We start from the raw sequence: 25,084 nt of genomic DNA on the forward strand, positions 1-25,084 counted from the left end.
GAGATGGAAAGGTGTATCATACTGCAGAAAATATTCTCGGCTGCCTATCAGCACGTGAGGGTCCCAGCCTGTTACAGTCTCCACTTTCCAACGACAGAGTCCGATTTGGGGAACTTAGGCAGAAAGGAATAGGTTAGGGGAATAGCTGGGATCTTAGGGACTTGGCTATTTAGGATCAGAACATTTGCAGAAGCCCCACCCACACCCCACCCTACCCCACCCCTCCCCGGAGCCAGTGGCTGGAAGCAGAACCACAGCTAAGTCTTCACCCCGCTGCTGGGGTTGGGATTCCTGAGCAGTGACAGTGACCTTCCTGAGCAGCCAGACTCAGGGAAGATCCTTCGGATAGCTTTGTTCCACAAGATACAGCAAGATCTGATAACTCTGATTCAAAACAGGTCTCTTCCGGTTTGGATAATTCCTTCCCAAGGACGATGTAAACAACCTCTGTCCCAGAGGTCCCAACCACAAGCCAAAGCTCACCCTGGGGACCCAATGAGCTTGTCAGCTTTAAAGAGCTCGGTGACCCCACCCCAACTCACCGTACCTCACCCCTCCCCCACTGCACTCCCACCCCCAGCATAGAGGACAGCATCCCTGTAGTTACACAGTAGGAAGACCCCTCAGGTCACCTTTGTGCATCTGTATACTCCAGCCCCTACCTGAGACCTTGGAAACCTTGTGGAACCAAGATCGAATTGCATATATATATATATATATATATATATGTCGGGCAGATCTCTACGTGTTCGAGTCTAGCCTGGTCTATGAGATGAGTTCCAGGATAGCCAGAGCTACACAGAGAAAGCCTGTCTCAAAAAACAAACAATACCCCCTCCAAAAAAAACAAAAAAATCAAATCTAAACAAGCCCCTGCCTTATAGGGGTTAGGGAGATGGCTCAGAGACTTAGAACACTTGCTGTGTAATCAAGTCCAAACCCCCGTCCCACCTTAAAGCCTGGCATGATCACACGTGCCCTCAAAGCCTGGCATGATCACACGTGTCCATTACCCCAGCACAGTGTCTCTCACTGAGCCTGGATCTCCTAATTCAGCTGGATAGAGCACAGGCATACTCCTGCCTCCACCTCCCAGCACTAGCTCAAAGGCATGTGCTTCTGTGAACAGTTCTTGTTTTCCTGAGGGTCCCGAGGGTCGGAACTCAGGCCCTCCCACCACCACAGCAAGCCCCTTACAGGCCGAGTCACCCCCACCCTGGCCCCAATGAGGTAATGAGGAAAATCTTGACAGAGACGGATCAAGCTTAAGTACTAAATAAATATGATCCGTGAGCCTGTCTCCTGCTAGGAGCTAAAAACAACCCTTCCTGAAACTGCAGATTTGAGTTTTTGCTTTGCTTCATGGTTTCTCCCCATTTGGTTAAAGCACCAGTTCTCAAACTTGGGGGTGTACTTAAGGTCTGGGGTCGTCTCAACACACAGACAGGTGGGTATTTTATACAGGGTCTCACTATGTAGCCCAGGCTGGCCTAGAACTCCCAGTGATCCTCCTGCCTCTACCTTCAAGTGCTGGGATTTCAAGCCTGAGCCACCACTCTGGACTCCGGTCTGTGTGTGTGTGTGTGTGTGTGTGTGTGTGTGTGTGAGAGAGAGAGAGAGAGAGAGAGAGAGAGAGTCAGAAAGACAAAGAAAGAGACAGAGAGAGAGATGGAGAGAGAAACACAGAGAGAGTCAGAGACAGAGAGACAGAGACAGAGAGATGGAGAGAGACAGAGATGGAGAGAGAAACACACACACACAGAGATAGAGTCAGAGAGACAGAGAAAGAGACAGAGAGATGGAAAGAGAAACACAGAGAGAGTCAGAGACAGAGAGACACAGACAGAGATAGAGAGATGGAGAGAGAAACACTCACACACACACACACACACACACACAGAGAGAGAGAGAGAGAGAGAGAGAGAGAGAGAGAGAGAGAGAGGAGCACATGTGTAGGTTAACAGAGCCAGCCACATGGAGAGCAGAGGAGGAGATCAGGTGTCTCCCCTGGCTTTCCTGTTTTGGACCAAGGTTTTGGGGATCCTCATTCTTGCAAACCCCGACTGAGCTGCCTCCCCAGCCCTGTCACATGCTATTTAAATTGTCCCCTGTCCCCACTTTCCCTTTATGACTTAACTATACAATTCCCACCCCAGCCCCAAACACTTGTTACCATCTGACAAATGAAAAATACCAGGCGTTTCTTCTGTAAAGTACTCAGTGAGGACATAGATGTGATTTGTCTTAGTCCTCACCTGAGCTTTGGAATAGAAATATTATTATATGATACGTGTCAGTTATGATTTAAGAAAATGACCACTTGTTGTTGTTGTTGTTGTTGTTGTTGTTGTTTTGAAAGTGAGTCCTGCTATGTAGGCCCAAATGGCCTGGAATTGACTTTGTAAACCAGACTGGCTTTGAATTTAAAGCAATCCCCCTGCCTCCAGCCCTCGATTTCTGATTACAGTCACTGCCACACCCACTTTAAAGACTTTTTAAAAATTAGATTGACTTTATTCTACGTGTGACTGTTTGACCTGCATGTATGTATATGTACACCACTCGTGTTCTTGACTCCTGGAACTGTGCTGATTGGCTGTGAGCCACCATCTGGGTGCTGGGAATCGAACATGGGTCCTCTCAAAAGCAACTTTTTTTAAAGTACTTTTTTTGTTTTTTGTTGTTGTTGTTGTATTTTTTGTTTTTGTTTTTGTTTTTTGGCTTTTTGAGACAGAGTTTCTCTGTGTCCCAAGTGCGCACCACCGCCGGGCTTAAAGTACTTTTGACCATGGTGTATCTCTCCTGCCCCACCACAGACATTTTAATAATCACTTTAAGCTTTTTCTTCGATTTACTATTTATGTGTACGTGGACTTGTGCACATGTGTGCAAGTACGCAAGTACCTAAGGAGACTAGAAAAGTCCCCCCCTCCCCCACACCCCACCCCTGGGCCTGAGGTGGAGTCACAGGCAACCTGAGCCACAGGTTGGAACTCAAATCCTCTGTAAGAGCATGCTCTTAAAAAATGGTGCCAGGCTGAGCAGTGGTGGCACATACCTGTAATCCCAGTACTCTGGGAGTCAGAGGCAGGAGGATTTCTGAGTTCAAGGCCAGCCTGATCTACAGAGTGAACTCCAGGATAGCCAGGGCTACACAGAGAAACCCTGTCTCAAAAAAAAAAAAACAAATCCAAAAAACCAAAAAAAAAAAAAAAAAAAAAAAAAAAAAAAAAAAAAACCAGAGCTGTCGGGCTGAAGAGACGGCTCAGAGGTTAAGAGCACTGACTGCTCTTCCGAAGGTCCTGAGTTCAAATCCCATCAACCACATGGTGGCTCACAGCCATCTGTAATGGGATCTGATGCCCTCTTCTGCTGTGTCTGAAGACAGCTACAGTGTACTTACATACATAAAATAAATCTTTAAAAAAAAACTTAGCCGGGCAGTGGTGGCCCACACCTGTAATCCCAGCACTCTGGGAGGCAGAGGCAGGCAGATTTCTAAGTTTGAGGCCAGCCTGGTCTACAGAGTGAGTTCCAGGACATCCAGGGCTAGACAGAGAAACCCTGTCTCGAAAAACCAAAAAACAAACAAACAAACAAACAAAAACCCTTAATAATTGTTGGTGTTTCCATGTGCCACCAGCTCAGTTCTTTATGAGTTTTATTGATCCAGAGTCCTCAGACTTAGAAACAGAGACTCGAAGCATTTTTGTCTTCTGCTTGGGTGTGGCTAGAGTAGTTTAGAGTTATCCCTGGACAAGGGTGGGCTGAGGAGATGGCTCAGTGGATACACTTACTATGCAAGCATGAGGACTTGAGTCCAGGTCTCCTGCGTTCACAGGCGTTCCGGGTAGACATGGCAGCCTTCCCTAGCCCCATCAGAAGACAGAGGCGCGTGGCAGAAGGGCAAATCCGACCCTTAAAGGTTGTTCTCTGACCTCCACGTTCACACCATGCCGTACGTGTGTCCACATGTTCACATTAAATAAACAAAATCATCATAAAACATCATAGAAATAAAATTCCTTCCTAGACCCTCCCCAGGGACCCTCTTGTCCCCACCCCTTCCACTCCTTTCCACTCCGTAGGGAATCCTCTCTCAGATTCCTCCAGGGAGCTCAGCCTAAAATAACATCTTACCCAAGACTGCAGAACTCGCCAGCGCTCTCCTTCTCACTCCTGATAATGGAGACCCAAGTCTCCCCGGGGGAGGCCCTTTTGTTTGTCCCTGTGGACGGACGGACACCCCGAGAGCGCATGCATGTCCCTTGTATCTGAACATACTTCATTTTCTATGTGGCCATTTGCAGTTTGCTACAAGAAAATACCCGAGGCTGGATAATTTTTAAAGCAAAGAAGTATATTTAATCTATATCTCTGAAAGTCCAAGGGCATGCTGTTAACACCCACGTGACTGCAGTGAGACACTCCCCGCTCCTGCCACCTTGGCTGTGTCACAGCATGGTATAGATGGCATGACAGTGGGGGTTGGGGAGTATGTGTCCAAGAAGGGAAATACAGCATTGAGGAAGACAGAGCCTGGAGAGAAGGAAGATAGCCTAGTTCTCTCTCTCTCTCTCTCTCTCTCTCTCTCTCTCTCTCTCTCTCTCTCAAAGATTTGTTTATTTTGTGTGAGTACACTGTCGCTGTCTTCAGATGCACCAGAAGAGGGCATCAGATCCCATTACAGATGGTTGTGAGCCACCATATGGTTGCTCGGATTTGAACTCAGGACCTCCGGAAGAGCAGTGCCCTTAACCTCTGAGCCATCTCTCTAGCATGGCCTAGTTCTTTTTTATAACAACTCACTCTAGAGGGATCTAACTGGGCCCTGTGAACACTTTATTAATTCCTTCCAAGGCCATCACCCTGATAAGCCTGTTAGGCTTTGGCTTTTTTTTTGGTTTTGGTTTTTTTGGTTTTTTTTGTTTTTTTCCGAGACAGGGTTTCTCTATAGCCCTGGCTGTCCTGGAGTCACTCTGTAGATTAGGCTGGCCTCGAACTCAGAAATCCACCTGCCTCTGCCTCCTAAGTGCTGGGATTAAAGGCGTGCACCACCACTGCCCCGGCTGGCTCTGGCTTTTAATAGCTCTGCTCCTGCTCAACACATGGGAGTTGATGTGTAACAATTAGAGTTCATATATTCCATCTTGGAGGGAAGCCGCCTAAGACTCAGCCTGATCTACAAAAGGTAAAACATTGCATTCTGCAGGAACGCTCCTTAAGATTCAGGAAGTCGGGGCTGGAGAGGTGGCTCAGCGGTTAAGAGCACTGACTGCTCTTCTGAAGGTCCTGAGTTCAAATCCCAGCAACCACATGGTGGCTCACAACCATCCATAATGAGATCTGATGCCCTCTTTTGGAGTGTCTGAAGACAGTTACAGTGTACTTACATATAATAAATAAATAAAATCTTAAAAAAAAAAGTTTAAAAAAAAAGATTCAGGAAGTCAACGACTCAGAAAACCCAGGATGTTACTGAAACATCACTATTCATAGGCCCCTCCCTCCCAGAGTTTAAAGTGGTAAGGACTGCTAAAAGTCACATTCAGACAAGCCTAGTATGTCCCACCGTGTCATGAGACGTTTCCACGTTTTTATCCAGAAAAAGTCCAAAGTAGTTTAACGGAAACCAGATCAAAGACTGCTACTGACATCTGACTTCTCATGGCTTGACGTAAAGACCTCTCCATCTTGAGACCTTGGTACGAGGTAGGAAATGAGCTTTAAATCTGAACTTTGCCCTTTCTCCATCAGAGCTGTTCAGAACAACTCCTTTTCGCTTTAAGTTTGGCCTAGAGTCTTCAACATGTTATCACGGGCAGTGGTCTGAATGAGAATGACTCTCTCTGGCTCAGATGTTTGAGTACTTGGTCTCTCCCCCCAGACCTCCACCTCCGCGGGTGGAACTGTTTGGGAAGGATTAGGAGGTGTGGCCTTCTTGGAGGAGCTCTGTGGCATAAGGTTTCTCAGTGTTCTCTTTGTCTCTCTTTATGGTTCCAGATGAGGGCTCCCAGCTGTTCCTGTCACGCCCGCACTCTGCCATCATGGACTCTGACCCTCTGGAACCACAAGCCCAATTTAAACACTTTCTGTTATAAGTTGCCTTGGTCATGGGGTTTTATCACAGCAATAGACAAGTAACCAAGACATTGTGTGAGATGCCTTTTATGGTGGGTGGCTTTGCCCAACTGTAGGCTAATATAAACATTCAGAGCCTGATTAAAGCAGGGATGGCTAAGCTGTGCTATTCCGTATGCCTAGGGCATACTTTTGACTTAAGAGATCTTCAAGTTATTGCTGTTTTACAAGGATAAAATCCCATCATTCCCAGCAGAGGAAAGTATTAAATGGTCAAGTATGCCTATTCATTCAAAGTGATGAAGAGGTAGAAACCAGCAAATGTTTAAAAGTCACATTGGAATGTGATAGGTCTAGACTACACAGGCTTCTTGTACAGCTCATAAACCCACTGCTACAAGTGCCACAAAACATATTCAATAGCACTGGAGAGATGGTTCATCAGTTAAGAGCACTGATTGCTCTTCTGAAGGTCCTGAGTTCAAATCCCAGCAACCACATGGTGGCTCACAACCATCTGTAATGAGATGTAATGCCCTCTTCTGGTGTGCCTGAAGACAGCTACAGTGTACTTACTTACGTATAACAATAAATAAATCTTTGGGCCAGAGTAAGTGGTGCTGGAGTGAGTGGATGTCCTGAGTTCAATTCTTAGAAACCACATGATGGCCCACAACCATCTGTACAGCTACAGTGTACTCATATACATAAAATAAATAAACAAAATCTTTTAAAAAATAAAATATGAGCCAGGCGGTGGTGGCACACGCCTGTAATCCCAGCACTTGGGAGGCAGAGGCAGGCGGATTTCTGAGTTCAAGGCCAGCCTGGTCTACAGAGTGAGTTCCAGGACAGCCAGGGCTACACAGAGAAACCCTGTCTCGAAAAAACCAAATCCAAAAAACCAAAAACTTACTCAACAAAACAGAAGACTTTGCAGCATTGAATGCTCTGACTGGGAGAGACAGGATCATCCTAGAAAAAGACCACACACACACACACACACACACACACACACACACACATGTAACACTCACAGGAACATGTATATACACACATGAGTATATACACACACACATGCACACACACAGATACTCTAAGGTAAAGATAAAGGTAAAAGCATACAAATGCACTTTAAAGAACAACCTTGAAAATATTTACAAGTGTGCAAACACATTAGCAGCTAAAATAATTACAAGGCAGTTTCTTTCTTTTTTTTTTTTTTCCAAGACAGGGTTTCTCTGTGTAGCCCTGGCTGTCCTGGAACTCACTCTGTAGACCAGGCTAGCCTCGAACTTAGAAATCCGCCTGCCTCTGCCTCCCAGAGTCCTGGGATTACAGGCGTGCGCCACCACCGCCCTGCTGAACTCACAGTTTCTATCAGGAACCACAAAATGCCCTACCCCTTGGCTTCTGTACCAAAGTCAAGGAGACTGTGTAAGGGAGAACATTTTTCTCTCTGACTTTATATCTTTCGAACACCATACATGTTCACATATTATCTGGCCAAAGAACACATAGTCTTTAATACATTTAGGGAATCATTTTTATATCCTGCACACGAGAAGAACGTACTGCAGTATGTATGCATGTCGACAGTAGGGGACAACCTTGCTTCCGCCATGTTGGTCCGAGGGACAGGATTCAGGTTTGGCGGCAAGCACCTTTACCCACAGAGCCAGCCTGGGAATAAAGCTTTGGATGACTTAATAAAACAGATGAGTAAGTAAGGAAACTATTAAGAGCAAAATTCCTTGGATCAATTAGATTCAGTAGCATACATCTGAGCCAAGTCAGACAATGTGGAAAGGATTTGTTACCGGGCAGCTTCCCAAACCAGAACCAGCTTCCCAACACAGAACCAGCTCCCCAGCACAGAACCAGCTCGGACCCTCCAACCGCAATGGTGTGACAACATCTGTAAGGCAGCAGAAAGGAGGCATAGAAAACAACTTAACTGGACACGCCCGAGTTAATCAACCAGCAAATTGATTAAGGCTTGCACGCCCGCTGGGCAGCTTAGCTAACACACTGGTTACAGAGTCTTTTGCCATCAGCCTGAAATCCCTTCCCATGATTCAGCTCTCCTGGTTGGGTCTGTTGGGCCCAGGGCAGGGCCCAGATCCAAATCCTATGCTTCTACCTTTGGCCTCAAACTTCCAGCTGAGGTCTTGAATGACTGGCCCTCCTGACTCCACCTCCCCAAACCCAGATTACAGAAGCACGCCAGCACACCAGGTTTATGTCGTTCTGGAGGGTGCACACCTAGAGTCTCAGGCACCCTAGGAAAATACTCTAACCGCTGAACCACCTCCTCAAACCACCACCACAAGTTGTATTTAACAAAATGAACGCGACTGTACAAGAATCGCCAGTCACAGGCCTGACTTACCCAGAAGGTTCCTCCATTCTGGCGTTCAGCCAGCTGCACTGGTCCCTGCTCCTCTGAGGTCAGAGGAACAGCAGAAACCCCCATCTAGCCATTTAGGAACCAGGATAGGACACTATGAAAAGCGTGGGACTTGTCTGTGTATTTATGGACTCTAAAAAAGCATGCCGGCACCGTGACCCAGAAAATGTACGGCTCTAGGAATTTATCCTAAAAACACAATGAAGAGTTATGTCTACAATTTAGCTTGGAAGGACATTCGCTGAAGGATTGCCTATGGTAGTGGGAGAATGACAGGGGCAACCCTGATTAATAGAGATGACTCCGTGTTCCATCAACATCAATATGGACTACTGTATACATTCTTTTTTATTTTTTTATTTTTGTACAGATTTGTTTATTTTATGTATATGAGTACTCTGTAGCTGTCTTCACACACACACCAGAAGAGGGCACCAGATCCCATTACAGATGGTTGTGAGCCACCATGTGGTTGCTGGGATTTGAACTCAGGACCTCTGGAAGAGCAGTGAGTGCTCTTAACTGCTGAGCCATCTCTCCAGCCTTTACATTCTTTTTTTTTTTTTTTTTAAGATATTTGTTTCTTCGTTTGGTTGGTTTTGTTTGTTTGCTTATGTGTATGTGTGTGCACGCATGCCACGGTGACTGTGCATTGAAAGTCAGAGCACTTGTTTGTTATTTTATGCACACATGCCACAGCTGATGTGTAGGGTCAGAGGACATCTTTCCAGAGTCGGTTTTCTCTTTCCGCCATGTTGGTCCAGGGATCTGGCTCAGGCCATCTGGCTTGGTGGCAAGCACCTTTACCTGCTGAGCCATCTTGTTTGCCCTGGTTACCTTCCTCACTTGATTCTTGCCAAAAGGCCAAGAAGCAATCCTGTTTGCTTTCTTTGTCTCATTTAATTTAGGTTTACAATGCTGGAGAACGAATCACGGCCTCGAAGATGCTGAGCCGGTGCTCTACCACCCACCTAGTTTCCCAGCTTTATGGTACACTAGTTTGAGATGGTCTCTCTTTATAGTCCAGGCTGACTTTGAACTCAAGAACCTCCCACCTCTGTTCAGAACTGGTCGGATTACAGGCAAATGCCAAGGTGCTGGCTTGGGGTTCCCTTGCCCGACTCCCCTCCACCGGGATTTAGACATCAGACTCTTCTGCCCACATTCCACTCTCCCGACTGCTCCTCCGTGCTCACATACAACCTCTGCCTCCTCACTGCTCTCTTCTCTCCAGCTGTAAACTGTGGTCCGTGCTCCATGAGCTGGGGACGGGGCTGGTTTTGATCAAATAACAGCAGAAGAGTCCCTCTGCTCACAGTTTCAGAGGGCTTTGCTCTGAGGCAGGGAGGCTGCAGTGGAACTGAGCAGCTGGAGGCCTGGTGGCCGGGAAGCACCGGGCCACAGAAAGGGCTGGAGTGTGACCAACCCAGTGACAGAATGCTTGCCTGACAAACCTCTGGTTCAGTCGCCAGGGCTGACAAACAAAATACACAGATGATGGCCTTTGAGGGGCCCCCAAGTAACCCACACCATCCGACTAGGTCCCATTTCCCAAACATCACAGCCTCCTAATGATCTATTCAAATTGTGATTTTCCTTTGAATTATTCATTAGACCTGAACCCTCTAAACCTAACAGTCCCCGAAAAGGCCCCCGGATACACCCACAAATGTGACTTACTAATTAACTAGACTGTTCTCTATTGAATCAAGATTTATCATCACAGGGATAAAGGAACTGTTGTGGACTATGTCTTGTACGGGTGACTCCTCCCTATTTATATATGGAAGTCCTAACCCCTAATGTTTGATAGAGATGTGGTTCTCAAGAAAATACTCAAGGTTAATAATCATCCTCCTCCTCTTCCTCCTCCTCCTTTCTTCTTTCAGTTTTTTCAAGACAGAGTTTCTCTATGTAGTCCTGACTGTCCTGGAACTCACTCTGTAGACCTGCCTCACCTCAAACCCAGAGATCCGCCTGCCTCTGCCTCCAGAGCGCTGGACTTAAACCTGGGCACCACCGCCTTGCAGCCTCTCCTCCTCCTCCTCCTCCTCCTCCTCCTCCTCCTCCTCCACTTCCTCCTTCTCCTCCTCCTCCTCCTTCTTCTTCTTCTTTTGGTTTTTTTTTTTTTTGGATTTGGTTTTTTGAGACAGGGTTTCTCTGTGTAACCCTGGCTGTCCCGGAACTCACTCTGTAGACCAGGCTGGCCTCGAACTCAGAAATCCGCCTGCCTCTGCCTCCCAGAGTGCTGGGATTACAGGCGTGCACCATCACTGCCCAGCTGCAGCCTCTTCTTTTTAATTTTAGGATATTTTTATTTTATTGCATGCATATGAGTGTTTGGCCTGAATGTATGTCTGTGCACTGTGTGCATGACTGAGGTCGGAAGAGGGCGTTGGACTCTCTGGAACTGGCCTTACCGACAGTCGTGAGCCACCACATGGGTGCTGAGGACTGAACCCAGGACTTTTGTAAGAGCATCCAGGGCAGGAGCTGAGGCATCTCTCCAGCCCTATGGGCATATACGACTCAAGCTGAGAGAGGCCTCACTCCAAGGTTGTTTCGCTGTTGCCTTGACCCTGAACTCCACAGAATGATGAGAAATAAATGTCTCCGTCTATGGCTCTGTGTTCTGGCAGCCCACACAGACGGGGCCATAAGAGAAGTTGCTGCCTCACACACTTGCTCTCTAACGATGAATTGTTCACATGCCTAGCAAATACTTGGGCGCATGCCTGGTACATACACAGTGAGCTCCTCTCACTACTTATTAACGGTCCCGCATATTGAATTCATTTGTGGAATGAATAAACAAATTCATCTTGCAAGTTAAATCTCATACATAATAGCTCTCTTAAAACAGTTTAGCAAAAAAAAAAAAAAAAAAAAAAAAAAAAAAAAAAAGAAAAAAAAGAAAAAGAAAGAAAGAAAAGAAAAAAAAAAGAGTGTAGCTGGGTGGTAGGAGCAGCGGTCCTCAGCTTTGAGCCTAGCATTCTGGAGGCAGAGGATGGTGGATCTGTGAACAAGAGGCCAGCCTGGTCTACATAGTCAAACCCTGTTTCAAGTAAGCAAACAAACAAGAAAACCCTGTAGCTGGGCGTGTTGGTCTAGAATCCCTGCATTCAGGAGGTACCAGGAGAAAGGGCTTTATTCATTTAAGTCAGCCTGGTTTACTTGGGGAAAACTTGCCTAGACAATAAACAAATTAAATAGGAAAAAAGAAAAGAAAGAAAGAAAGATAAAATGTATCTGTATTATAACCAGGATAAGTTTACATGGAAGACATTGCTGATAGATTTACAAAAACGGACACAGCAACTGGCCTGGGCAGGTGGCCGGAGAATGAGTGAATCTCTAGTTTGTTCTTTTGTTTCTATAATGTTGCTCCGAGTCCCCTGGAATCCCTCTCCTTATTCCAAAACACCACAGATTTATAAAGCTCTCTCACTGCATGCTCTAGGACCTGATTTAACATTCACAACTCACATGAGAAAGCCAGGCATGGTGTGTACACATGTGAAATTCCAGTACTGGGGGTTAGAGGTGGAGGAGGGTGAGGCAGATCCTGTGGGCTTGCAGGCTGGCCAACCTGAACAGTTGTTGATTTTCAGGTCCCAGTGAAATACTCTGTGTCCATAAAACCAGTCAGAGAGCTGAGGAGATGATAGCTCAGTGGCTAAAGGGCTTTCCAGGCAACCTTCCCTCTGACCCACCCCCCACAAGACCCAAGTAAAATGCTGTTGTGGTGACTTGTACCTGGGTAGCAGAGAGAGAAGAATCTGAGATGCTGTCTGGCCAGTCAGTCTAGCTGAAAGGATGGTTGCCAGGTTCAGTAAGAGACCCTGTCTGCAAAAGTAAGGTGGAGAGGAAGACACCCAGACATCAACGTCTGACCTCCACGTGTGCTACTTGGAGGGGTGTATCCACACACATGCTGCTGCACACACACTAAGACACAGTGGATAGCACCTGAGGAATGACACCTGAGGCTGTCAGCAGACCTCCACACGCATGCTCATACACATGCACCTGTGCACACTCAGGCACACACACACACACACACACACACACACACACACGTCACTTGGGCTAGGGTGTGCTGGCATGTTATCTGTGGTCCCTGCATTCATCAGGCAGATGCAGGAAGATTTCTAATTTAAGGCCAGCCTGGCCTCTGAACACAGACCCTGTCTCAAAAGGACTCCAAACCAAACAACTAAACCAAAATCAAACCAAACCAGACCAAACCAAACCAAAAGCAGGCCAGACCATCATTGACTCTGGGAGTGACCTTTGGGAAGGATGGATAGAGAAAGTTTATTTGGGGCTGGAGAGACGGCTCAGAGGTTAAGAGTACTGCCTGCTCTTCCAAGAAGTCCTGAATTCAATTCCCAGCAACCACATGGCGGCCCAGAACTATCAGATAACAAGATCTGGTGCCCCCTTCTGGCCTTCAGGCATACGTGCAGGCAGAATGCTGTGTACATAAGGAATCTTTAAGGCTATTTGAACCAGGGTAGGAAGAAATGCAGATCATGAGAGAGGTAAACTTGTATGTTATGCTGGGCATGGAGGTGGACATCTTTAATCCCAACACTTGGGAGACAGAGGCAAGAGTGAGTTCAAAGCTATCCTGGTCTACAGAGTGAGTTTGAGGCCAGCCATGGCTACAGGTTTGGGTCTTAGATTCTCGGGCCTTGAGCCTCAGTATTGTCACCTGGAAGATGAACCAGTCTTTACTGAAGCTGCTGGAGTATCTTGGATTTTTTGGAACTCACTCTGTAGACCAGGCTGGCCTTGAACTCAGAAATCCACCTGCCTCTGCCTCCCAAGTGCTGGGATTAAAGGCGTGCGCCACCACAGCCTGGCTGGAGTATCTTGTTAACATGTAGTTATGGGATGGCAATGTGGCCCTGGAGACCTGCCCCGTCCCTGCCCACTGCTGCCCCACTGGTCAGCACCTGACATTTACACATCTTGACTGCGGAAGCCCCTGGTGGTACTGAGTGGTACTGAGCACCACAGTGTATCTTTCATGGCTTTGCTTCACCTGAGGCTGTTGTACCGACTCTGGAAGGGCCACCTTAATTATCCCAGCCGGGCTATTTATTGCGACAGACACCCAGCTCTATGCGTAATATATGCAAGCCAAATATAACCACGGCTTCTCACTGCCTCATCTCCGTGTGGCGACTTATTTGGCAGAAAAAAAAAAAGTAGTCTTAAGTAATTAAAACCTTTTCCCAGTCTCTCAGAAAATGCCTGGATGAGGAGGGCTTTTTTTTCCCTTTTCTGTGGGATGAGCATGAAACCCAGAGCCTTGGGGTTTTTTGTTTGTTTGTTTGTTGTTTTTGTTTTTTTTTTTTTCGAGACAGGGTTTCTCTGTGTAGCCCTGGCTATCCTGGAACTCACTCTGTAGACCAGGCTGGCCTCGAACTCAGAAATCCATCTGCCTCTGCCTCCCAAATGCTGGGATTACAGGCCACCACGCCCGGCAACCCAGAGCTTTGTATAAACTTAGATTGTGCTCTTTTTTTTTTTTTTTTAAAGATTCTTTTTTTTTTTAAAAAAGATTTATTTATTTATTATATGTAAGTACACTGTAACTGTCTTCAGACACCAGAAGAAAGCATCAGATCTCTTTAGGGATGGTTGTGAGCCACCATGTGGGTGCTAGGATTTGAACTCATGACCTTTTCGAAGAACAGTCGGTGCTCTTACCCACTGAGCCATCTCTCCAGCTCCTAGATTGTGCTCTTACCGCTGAGCAGCGCCCTCATCACCGGGAGCGAGTGTCCCATAGCCCAAGTCTGGCCTCAAATTCACCGGGTAGCAGAGGATGATCCTGGGTTCCAGATTCTTCTGCCCCCACCTTCCAGGTGCTGGGACCGACCACCGGCATGCTCTGCCACGCCACAACGTGAGCCCTCGAGAGAGACCTGTGCTCTAGGTGCTCTAGGGCTGGCGAGATGTGTGCAGACATGATTGTCACCAGAGCCTTCTAACTGGAATTTCATCCCTGGAATCCATGGTGGAAGGCGGGAACTGGCTCCTACAGATGGTGCTCTGCGTTCCACATATGTGCAGGAGTGCATCTGTGACCAAGGATACATCATCCTATATTCACATGGGTGCACACACAAAACGATTAATAATAATAATTAATAGCAAGAATAAATAAAATAAAACAATAAATAACAATAAAATATAAAATAAAATAGACACAATACTATTTGTCATTATTTATTAATTATATTATATATTATTAATTTTATTTAAAATAAAGATAATAAAAATAAATAATAAATAAAATGCACACTATCTTGTGGATGTATAGTGGACCAACACTATAGTGTGTGCACTTCCACTGTGTAATCCAATAAGCAAACATCCATGGAGACGGATGCCTCTCAAGCCATCATCACAATCAAGGTCATTAAGGTCACAGGAACTGCGACATCTCCAACCTGGACAGACTACAGATGGAACAGCAGTCCTGGGAGATGAGGTGACCCCAGAGCCACCTTGGTTTGTATAAGCACCTTCTATGATATTTTCACAGTAACATCTCGAGGTAGTGTACACTCCAAAATGTATCCAGTTGTTAAGTGGACCGGGTCTGTATAACTCTCAGAACTCTCCAGGCTCCCAAGGGGCCACTTGCCTGCTGTCTGTGGCTTTCCAGAAAGCATAGTCCTATTTCAACAACTACAACTCCCTCTGTCTGAGTTTTCATTTCCTAGACTGTTCTGCAAAATAGGATATGGTTTTTGTTTTTTTGTTGTTTGTTTGTTTTTTGTTTTGGTTTTTTCGAGACAGGGTTTCTCTGTATAGTCCTGGATCTCCTGGAACTCACTCTGTACACCAGGCTGGCCTCGAACTCAGAAATCTGCCTGCCTCTGCCTCCCAAGTGCTGGGATTAAAGGCCTGTGCCACCAACGCCCGGCTTTTTTTTTTTTTTTTCTTTAAGATCTATTTATTTTGAAGCTGGAGAGATGGCTCAGTGGTTAAGAGCAGTCCTCTTCCATAGGTCCTGAGTTCAAGTCCCAGCAACCACATGATGGCTCACGACCATCTGTAATGAGTGTACTTGTATACATGAAATAATAAATCTCTTTTTAAGATTTATTTCTTTTTATGTAAGTACATTGTAACTGTCTTCAGACACACCAGAAGAGGGCATCAGATCCCATTACAGATGGTCGTGAGCCACCATGTGGTTGCTGGGACTTGAACTCAGGACAGTCAGAGCAGTCAGTGCTCTTAACCGCTGAGCCACCTCTCCAGCCCGTACTTTTTGTTTTGTTTTGTTGAGACAGGGTTTCTCTGTATAGCTCTGGCTGTCCTGGAACTCACTCTGTAGACCAGGCTGACCTCGAACTCAGAAATCCACTTGCCTCTGCCTCCTAGAGTTCTGGGATTACAGGCGTGCGCCACCACCGCCCGGCACTCCAGCCCATACTTTTGACTTTTGAGAAATGTCCTCACTGTATAACCCAGTCCGGCTTCAAACTGAGAGTCATCCTGCGTCAGCCTTTGGAGTGCCGGATTCCAGACAGGTATTTGGTACCATGCCCCACTGAAGTATTCTACAGAAGTCTGACTTGGGGGAGTCAACTGTAGAGTGTTTGTGTAGCATACCCTAGGTTAGCTCCTCAGCACGGAATGAAACTGCATTTAATGATGCAGATGCAGGCCTGTGGTTCCAGCTCTTGGAAGTCGGAAACGAGAGGATTTGGGGTTTGAAGCCAACTTGGAATACCTAAGAGGACGTTGCTCCAAAGTAAGTTAAATATCTAGCCATCCTGATCTGACCATCCCATTTGTAGGAACATATATGCTCACATACACGTACATACTGTTGTGGTCTGCCCCCCAGCATGGCTGTAGCCATTTTTTTATTTTGTTCCACGCCTGCCAGTTATTTCATATTGTTGCTGTCATGTGCCTGCCAGTCACTGACCCAGAAAAATAACTCGATTCAGAGCAGGGTCAGGTTGACCGCATACCCTGTTATGTTTTGTATGTTCTGAGGTTAGTCTTAAGGAATCCCACAACCATAAGCTTCACTTGGGATCCATCAAAATCAAGGTCAATGTGAACTGTTGTTTCTAAAGTAACTTGAGTCATGGCCAACTGCCAGGCAGCACCTCCTGCACCTGCGTAGGAGCTCAGTGTGGTTCTCCCTGAGAAATGTTCAGGGTCATAGCTTCAGCTCCCGAAGTCTGAGCTAAGTCCCTGCTTAATCAGGCATGGGGTATGTGTTCAATAAACTATCCCTGTCTGACTGAGACTGGTGTTCATGTGGTTTGTGAGGTGACCCCTGAACCCCAATACTTACGCTCATACACATTCTCATTGGTGCACACCCTTAGATTCACATCTCTCTCTCTCTCTCTCTCTCTCTCTCTCATTCACAATCAGGAACAATTGACTGAGACAATGTTAACAAAAACAATGAACAATGTATCAGCACGCATAATCATCTGTCACAGAGGCTTGGATGAACCTCCAACTAATGCTGGTGGAAAGGGGAGACTTAAGGAAGGCTTAGCATTAAGGCTTGCTGCTCTTGCAGAGAGAGGGGCGGAACTCAGTTCTCAGTGCCTAAGTCCGCAGCACACCACTGCCTGTGACTCCTGCCCAAGGGGTGCTGTGGCTCTCTTCTGGTTTCTTAGGGTGCCACATGTGCATGCAAACACAGACACAGGTATTCATACACATTAAAACATATCCTAGGCAGGGCGGTGGTGGCGCACGCCTGTAATCCCAGCACTCTGGGAGTCAGAGGCAGGTGGATTTCTGAGTTCGAGGCCAGCCTGGTCTACAGAGTGAGTTCCAAAAAATCTAAGATACTCCAGCAGCTTCAGTAAAGACTATACAGAGAAACCCTGTCTCGATAAATAAATAAATAAATAAATAAATAAATAAATAAATAAATAAATCAAAAGAAAAAATCCAAAAAAAAAAAAAACCCAAATAAAAAATAGAAACAAAAGCAAAAAACGGTCTCCCTGGAGGAGGCCGGATGCTCATGTTTGTAAACTCAGCTCCATTGTCCCAGGATGTTGCCCATTGCCACAGATGAAGACCGAGATGAAGCAAGAATCCTTCTGAAGATGGGAAGGAGAGTTTATAAATAACCACCCCCCGAGTAGCAATGGCTTCGCTCACCTAATCCTCAGAGAGTCGCCGGAGCTCACCAGCATCCTCCCACACCCGGAGCCATGAGGTCATAAACCTACGGAGTGAGCGAGTGAGCTGCACCCGCCCACCTGGGCTTGACCGCAGCTCCAGCTCCATCTCCACCTTGGGCTTCTTTCTCAGATCTGTCAAGGTCCCCACCTGGCTGTCCTCCTGCCTCAGCTTTCCGAGAGGCTGGCGTTATAGGCTATGCTATCAGGCCTGGCCCCTACACACTTCCAGTCAGTGTGAATACAGTGCAAGCAGCCTGTCTACCTAGAGGCAAGAGACTTCTGCGAATACTCGGTACACATGCAATTTGGCTTTTTTTTTTTTTTTTTTTTTTTTGGTTTTTTGAGACAGGGTTTCTCTGTGTAGCCCTGGCTGTCCTGGAACTCACTCTGTAGACCAGGCTGGCCTCGAACTCAGAAGTCCACCTGCCTCTGCCTCCCAAGTGCTGGGATTAAAGGCGTGCGCCACCACCGCCCCGTCTCCAAAGATTTATTATATATCTAAAAGATTTATTATTATAACTAAGTACACTGTAGCTGTCTTCAGACACACCAGAAGAGGGCGTCAGATCTCTTTACGGATGGTTGTGAGCCACCATGTGGTTGCTGGGATTTGAACTCAGGACCTCTGGAAGAGCAGTCAGTGCTCTTAACCGCTGAGCCATCTCTCCCGCCCACTCTCCACCCCACCCCCTTTTTAAAAGGGAACTAATTTTAGCCAGGAATGTAACTCATGCTTGTCTGCAGGAGTCTGAGGCAGGAGCATGGTCTTGAGCTCGAGGGCATGTTGAGCAATGCTGGGAACTCCAGGATCCTGTCTCCAGGGAAGGAAAGTAAAATGAAGCCGGCCCGGGGCTGGGGCTGGGGCTGAGCATGCCAAGTGTTATCCTGGCCTGCACAGGGCCCGGGTTCTATCTCATGTTCTGAAGAGAACTGGATACCGAGGCAGACGTCTGTGATATTAAACAGCTACGCAGGGGCTCAGAGACTCAGTGTCATCTTCAGCCTGAGCCACAGGAGACCCTTGTCTCAAAATCAAACAAGAACAGAGAACTGCAGAGATGGCTCAGCGGTTAAGAGCACTGCTGGCCTTGCCTAGGGCCCAGGTTCAATTCCAAACACCCACCAATATTGGTAACTTTAGTTCCAAGGGATCCAGTGCCCTCCTCTGGCCCTGGAGGGTACTGCACACGTGTGGTGCCCTGGCCTACATGTAGGCAAGTCACTTATACATATAAAATAAATTGTTTAAAAGATGAAAAATATCAGATAGAGAGATGACTCAATGGCTAGGAGCACCGCATGCTCTTCCAGAGGTCCTGAGTTCAATTCTGTGATGGCTCACAACCATCTGTAATGGGATCTGATGCCCCCTTCTGGAGTCTGAAGACAGTGACAGTGTATTCATACACATAAAACAAAACTCATGTACGTAAAATAATTAAAGAAAGAATTTCTGTGGCATGACGATCATAAAATACGAAACTGGTTTTTGCTTAATTTTTTAAAATTATGTTTACCATTATTTAGTGGCACATAGAGGTGGGGGAGGGGCTCGTGCATACACAGTTCGTTTCTCCCTCCACCACGTGAGTCCCAAGGATCAAACTCAGGTCTTCCGGCTTAGCAGCAAGCGCCTCTATCGTCTGAGCCATCCTACCGGCCTAATTTTTAGTTGCTCTTAAATTTTCTTGAGGAAGTGATCTCCACTGCGGCTGCACTCCTGGCTCGCCCGTGGGTAGATCGCCTGGGGCGTGGTTGGATCTCATGTGACATAAGGATAGACCCCAGCCGTGAGAGCATGCGTAGCTAGGCAGCCTTAGCCTCTCGGAGCTCACTTCCTTATTACTCAAAATAGAGCCTAGTCACACCTGCAGTCACACCCAAGTATGGCAGCTCGCTTCTGTCGTCCAGGTGCCTGGAACTTAGAGGTAGTGGCTTGGACAGCCTGGCTGCATATCGAAACTCTGCCTCCGACAAAGCAAAAACAAACAAGGAGGGGCTGGAGAGGCAGTTCGGTGGATAAAGGAGCTTGCTGTCGAGCATGAAGACCTGAGTTCGATCCCAGGACATATCTGGCGGACGCTGAGAGCCTTTGTCCACAGGCTGTGATCTTGTTCCCCTGTGCATGCTCGCCCCCGCCCGCCCCGCCCCGCCCCCCACTACACTACAGTTTGTTTTTTTTTTTATTCGATATAATTTATTTACATTTCAAATGATTTCCCCTTTTCTAGCCCCCCCTACTCCCCGAAAGTCCCGTAAGCCCCCTTCTCTTCCCCTGTCCTCCCATCCACCCCTTCCCACTTCCCCGTTCTGGTTTACAGTTTGGTTTTGTTTTTTCTAGACAAGTTTCTCTGCATAGCTTTGGCTGTCCTGTAATTCACTCTGTAGACCAGGTTGGCCTCAAACTCAAAGAGATGCCCCTGCCTCTGCCTCCAACCACCACTCTGTCTAAGTAATCTTTTTACCCAAAACGAAAACCAAAACAAAGGAAGCCATAGGCCTTTGAAAGGTGGAAGTTATCCTCAGAGAAACACTCCCAGAATCCCTCCAGGGCTTTTGAAAACTGCAGGGCCACCTCAAAGCTCCTGATGTGGCAGGCTTGAGCTGAGGCTGGAGGATTTGCAGTTTAACCAGCTCCGGAAGTGGAGCTGAGGCAACTCCACCCGGAGAACACGCTGTCAATCATCCTCTGATTGGATCAGAGTTAGGTCCGTGGCCCAATGAGAGGCCGCAGCCTGTGATCTTGTGACGCTGGCCCTAGGAACTCTATCTGGCTTGATGAGCTGGTTTTAATGAGATGTTCTCTGCACTTCTGGGGCCTTGGGTAATCCACGGTCCTCAGTTGGTGGCTACTTGTGGGGATTAGGTGGTGTGGGCTTGCTGAAGGAAGTGTGGCCCGGGGGCAGACTCTGAGGTTTCAAATGACTGTCAGCTGTCTCTCTCTTTGTCCTGTCTTGGGTTCAAGATGTGAACTCTGGGTGCTGCTGGCCCTGCCTGCTGTCTGCACCATGTGGGACCTCAAGCCCCAAATCAACTGAACAAGTGGCCTTGGTGGTTACCACAGTAACAGAAGACTTAACTGTACCTCACGCTGGGATCTTTTTTTTTTTTTGTTTGTTTAATGATTCAGGGGAAACTCTTATTGAACTCAAGATCATCTGACTTGAGAGGCCAGAGAGTGAGGTGACAAGTCAAAGCACTCGGGAGGCTGAGGCAGGGGGATTTCGAGGGCCACATAGTGAGCCCTTCCCTCACAAAAACAAACAAAAACAATTAATTTATCCTAAAGGAAAGGGGAAAGCATTGTGAATTCTTCTCCTTCCTTCCTTCCCTCCTCCTCCTCCTTCCCCCTTCCTCCTCCTCCTTCCCCCTTCCTCCTCCTCCATCTTTTTCTTCTTCTTCGTTTCTCAGTATAGCCTTGGAACTCACTCTGTAGACCAGGCTGGCCTCGAACTCAGAAATCTGCCTGCCTCTGCCTCCCAAGATAAAAGGCGTGCGCCACCACTGCCTGGCTTCTTTTAGAATTTTTAAATATATATATATATATCACATATATACAGCATTATATATGAATATATTATATAAATTACGTAATTTTATATGAATATATAATACAATATAATATATGCAAATGAGTGGGCTCAGACCCTTGGCAGGCAGGTGGCAGCTCACAGATCTCCTGGGATCCAGAGCCTGGCCACCCCTGAAGATAGTAGAGTAAAAGGGTCATGGACACACTGTGGGGTCTCCAGTGCTATTTCTGAAAGAAGTTAGGCTGGATTTGGAGTGCCCCATGGCCTTGAGTTCTCTATTATACAAGGCTAAACGCAATACCTGATGATACTAAATAACTGTTGCTTTCTGAGCTGACTTGGGCTGCACTCGCTGACCCTCTAAGGGATGCACCCCTCCCCGGTTCTGGTGGAATGTTTGCGCTCTTTGTTTCTCTTCGCGGGACGTGAGGAGCAGACAAGCTCTTTTGGGCCTCCCACCCCCCACCCCCGCCGTAAGGTCACTAAGCCCCGCCCTTCGCTGGCTCTACCCCTTTCAGCTCCAAAAGGGGAATTAGGATTCAATAAACAGCTGCGGAGGGGAGGGTGCAAACATCCGGCCGTAGTGAGGGAAAGGGCGGGAAAGAGTGCCTGGAAAGGGGAGGTGACTCGGGTGTACAGACCCGGGTGGGCCTGAAGCACGGAGCTTTGAAAGAATGAGGGGCCGCGCATAGGCTCAACCCCGGGGGCGAGTCGGGAGGAGGCTGATGTTCGGTTCCTGTGTCCCAGCTGCTGTAGGCATTGCATGGTGGTGGGAGGTTTCATGCCGCGGGCCGTCCTGACGCCAGGCTTCCACGCAGTGCGACTCTGGAAGCTTCGGTCTTCTAGGCAAGATTCAGGATTGCAAGTGGTAGAAATTCTGCAATAACCTCCGTGTATTAGACGCACTATCCTCCCTGGGCAGATTAGGAAACTGAGGCTCAGAGTAGCCGCGGGATCTGCAGAGCCTGCAGTTGTCTGCCCAAGTCGGAGGCTCTTTCTGCCAAGGGGCGCCTGCAGCGGGGCCCAGAGCCCCGGCACATCGTGCTCCGTGTGTATGCGCATGCGTGTCTGTGTGTTCCAGGCGCATGAAGAAGCCAGGTTGGTGGAGGGTGTCTTCTTCTATCGTGCTCTCCACTAGCTTCCGAGACAGCGTCTCCTACTGACCCTAGAACTCACTGTTTCTAATAGACTGCTTGGCCTGTGAGCCCTGAGATCCTTCCTGTCTCTGCCTGCCTTGTGGTTACAGATATGCAAAGCCACACCCAGGTGTCTGCCGGAGTGCCAGGGATCCCAGCTCAGGCCCTCACGCATGCATAGCAAGCACTTTACCCGGCGAGCGTTGCCAGCCCGCGTTTCGCTGTTTGGCCAACTTTAATTGGCATCTCTGTATCATAGATGTCCTTGGGCTCTTCGCATGTGAGAACCAGATTGTCTCCTAACAGCACCTGCGGAGCGGGGGAAGCAGGTGAGATCTTGGCAACGCTGCTTGAGGTATTTGCTCAGACAAGAGATTCTCTGCCTTTTGGACCGGGGAGAGTCTGATCCAGGAACAAAGTGGGCGGATCTGGAAAAAAAAAATCTAAGGAAGGGCAGGAAGCTCCGGCGCGCGGAGGCCGAGCGCCCTCTACTGCTGACGAAGAGGATTGCACCCACGCGGAAGGACACAGGACCTGCTCAGCCACGCAGTTTTTCCTGCTCTAAGTCCGGCTGTGTCCAGGTCAGAGCTGCAGACTCGGAGTGAAAGGAAGGCAGATTTTCCCCGCTCTCACTGAGTTCACGTCTCATTGGATTAAATACACACCTTCGGGGAAAATTCCGAGAAAGAAGGTGGTGGAAGGAGACAGCCTGATCTCGCAAGTTGTCCTTTCGACCTCCACACGCTCACCCCACAACACACAATAATAAATGTTTTTCAAGGGCCAGGCACACCTCAGTTCTCTTTCCTGTTGGAGGTGTTCATCCCTGGATCTGCACCTGCCTGTGAGTGTGGGTGACGAGAACCGCGCTGCAGAGATGTGCCTAGAACTCAGGGACCCCGGCTCAGAAAATTGTGCATGGAGGAGAGCCAGGGACGGGCAATGGGCACAGCCAAGACAACTCTGGGATGGCTGACCCAGCATCCCTCTTGCTGGGTCACATAAAACCTTACCCGGTATTTTGAACCTATACTGCTGTTTTTTGAACATTTACTATGTCCATGGAGGCTCTTGAGGGGTGAAGTTTCCAAACGAGGACACAAGAAAATGATCTTAGAGAGATCTAGAAGGTAACACAGATGTCCTTGTCAGGGTGCGTTGCAAGCAACAACAGCAACAAAACGAACAAAAAACCACGGTAGTGCCCCGCCCCCTTCAGTCTGATCAAGGAAGCAATTCTCATTCCTTATTCACACGATATGACTTCCTCCTGAGACCAGCTTTATGGCCCATTAGATACCCAGTGAACTGGCAAACTGCACGCAAAAAATGATCACAGAGCCGGAAGTGAAGGTGGTAGATTCTAATCTAGTGCTAATCCCAGCAGCTGCGTCAACAGGCAGTGTTGCTGCTAGGACATCATTACAGGTGTTAAGGAAAACAAGACAAGGTGAACAAGCAAAAACGGGCTATGTCTTTGATCCCAACACTCAAAAGCAGAAGCAGGTGAATCTCCGTGAGTTCAAGGATACCCTGGTCTACATAGTGAGTTCCAGGCTAGCCAGATAGCTAGACATATTGAGACCTGTCCTTTTTTTTTTTTTTTTTTTTTTTCGAGACAGGATTTCTCTGTGTAGACCTGGCTGTCCTGGAACTCACGCTGTAGACCAGGCTGGCTTCGAACTCAGAAATCCACCTGCCTCTGCCTCCCAAGTGCTGAGATTACAGGCGTGCGCCACCACCACCCGGCTTTGAGACTTGTCTTAACAAAACAAAATAAAATTCCTAAAATAGGGCTGCAGAAGTGGTCACCAGACAATTTTTATCTAGTTTTGCAAAGCCCTAATAGACTATATAAACATTCTTGGCACACAGGAAATGGAGGGCAGGAGGGGCAGGAGCTCAACGTTATCCTTTGATACAAAGTAATCAATTGCTAGCCTGGGCTACATCAGACCTTGTCTCAGAGAGTAGAGGGGAGCGAGAATACCTGAGGCTCTTTTTTTCTTTAATAGCTGTACATAGTATTTTCTTTGAGCAATTGTTAGGTATTAATACTCTTCAGTGGTTTTTTATTAAAAATTTGTTTATTTATTATATGTAAGTACACTGTTGCTGCCTTCAGACACACCAGAAGAGGGCGACAGATCCCATTACAGATGGTTGTGAGTCACCATGTGGTTGCTGGGAATTGAACTCAGGACCTCTGCTTCTAACCACTGAACCATCTCCCCAGCCCTTGAGGATTTTTCTGTTTGTGTGTTTGTTTGTTTTTTAAGATTTACTTGTTTGTTTTTATGTGTATAGGTGTTTTTGCTTATATGTATGTAAATGAGGTAGTGTACACCTTTAATCCCAGCACTCAGAAGGCTGAGGCAGGCAGATCTCTGAATTGGAGGCCAGCCTGGTCTACAGAATGAGTTCCAGGACAGGGCTACACAGAAAAACCCTCTCTCGAAACAAAACAAAACAAAAAACAAAATTAGCACACTGAACCCAACCCAACGAATATGAAGAGTGATTATGGATCAAGTAAAAAATGAAAAACTGGGTGCTGCAGATGCAGCTCGGTGGTTAAGCCTTTTTTGGGGGAGGGCGGGGGATGTTGAGACAGGGTTTCTCTGTGTAGCTCTGGCTGTCCTGGAACTCACTCTGTAGACCAGGCTGGCATCTGCCTCTGCCTCCCAAGTGCTGGGATTAAAGGCGTGCGCCACCACCGCCCGGTTG

The 25,084-nt window shown here is 47.4% G+C and overlaps 1 protein-coding gene across 5 annotated transcripts in view; it reads right to left on the bottom strand.

Annotated features, from left to right (window-relative positions):
* The window catches only part of LOC127673034 (2'-5'-oligoadenylate synthase-like protein 1), a 449,062-nt gene that overhangs the window by 372,546 nt on the left and 51,432 nt on the right, over window positions 1-25,084 (bottom strand). The window contains exon 7 of one of the 5 annotated variants that reach the window (XR_007975067.1): window positions 4,997-5,015. The exons of the other annotated variants lie outside the window; for them this stretch is intronic. The gene's annotated coding sequence lies outside the window, so the exon portion shown is untranslated. Of the gene's footprint in view, window positions 1-4,996; window positions 5,016-25,084 lie in introns of those variants that run through there. 5 annotated transcript variants of the gene reach the window in all.

The sequence above is a fragment of the Apodemus sylvaticus genome, chromosome 22 (assembly GCF_947179515.1).
Source record: "Apodemus sylvaticus chromosome 22, mApoSyl1.1, whole genome shotgun sequence".
In the NCBI taxonomy this organism is placed as follows: domain Eukaryota; kingdom Metazoa; phylum Chordata; class Mammalia; order Rodentia; family Muridae; genus Apodemus; species Apodemus sylvaticus.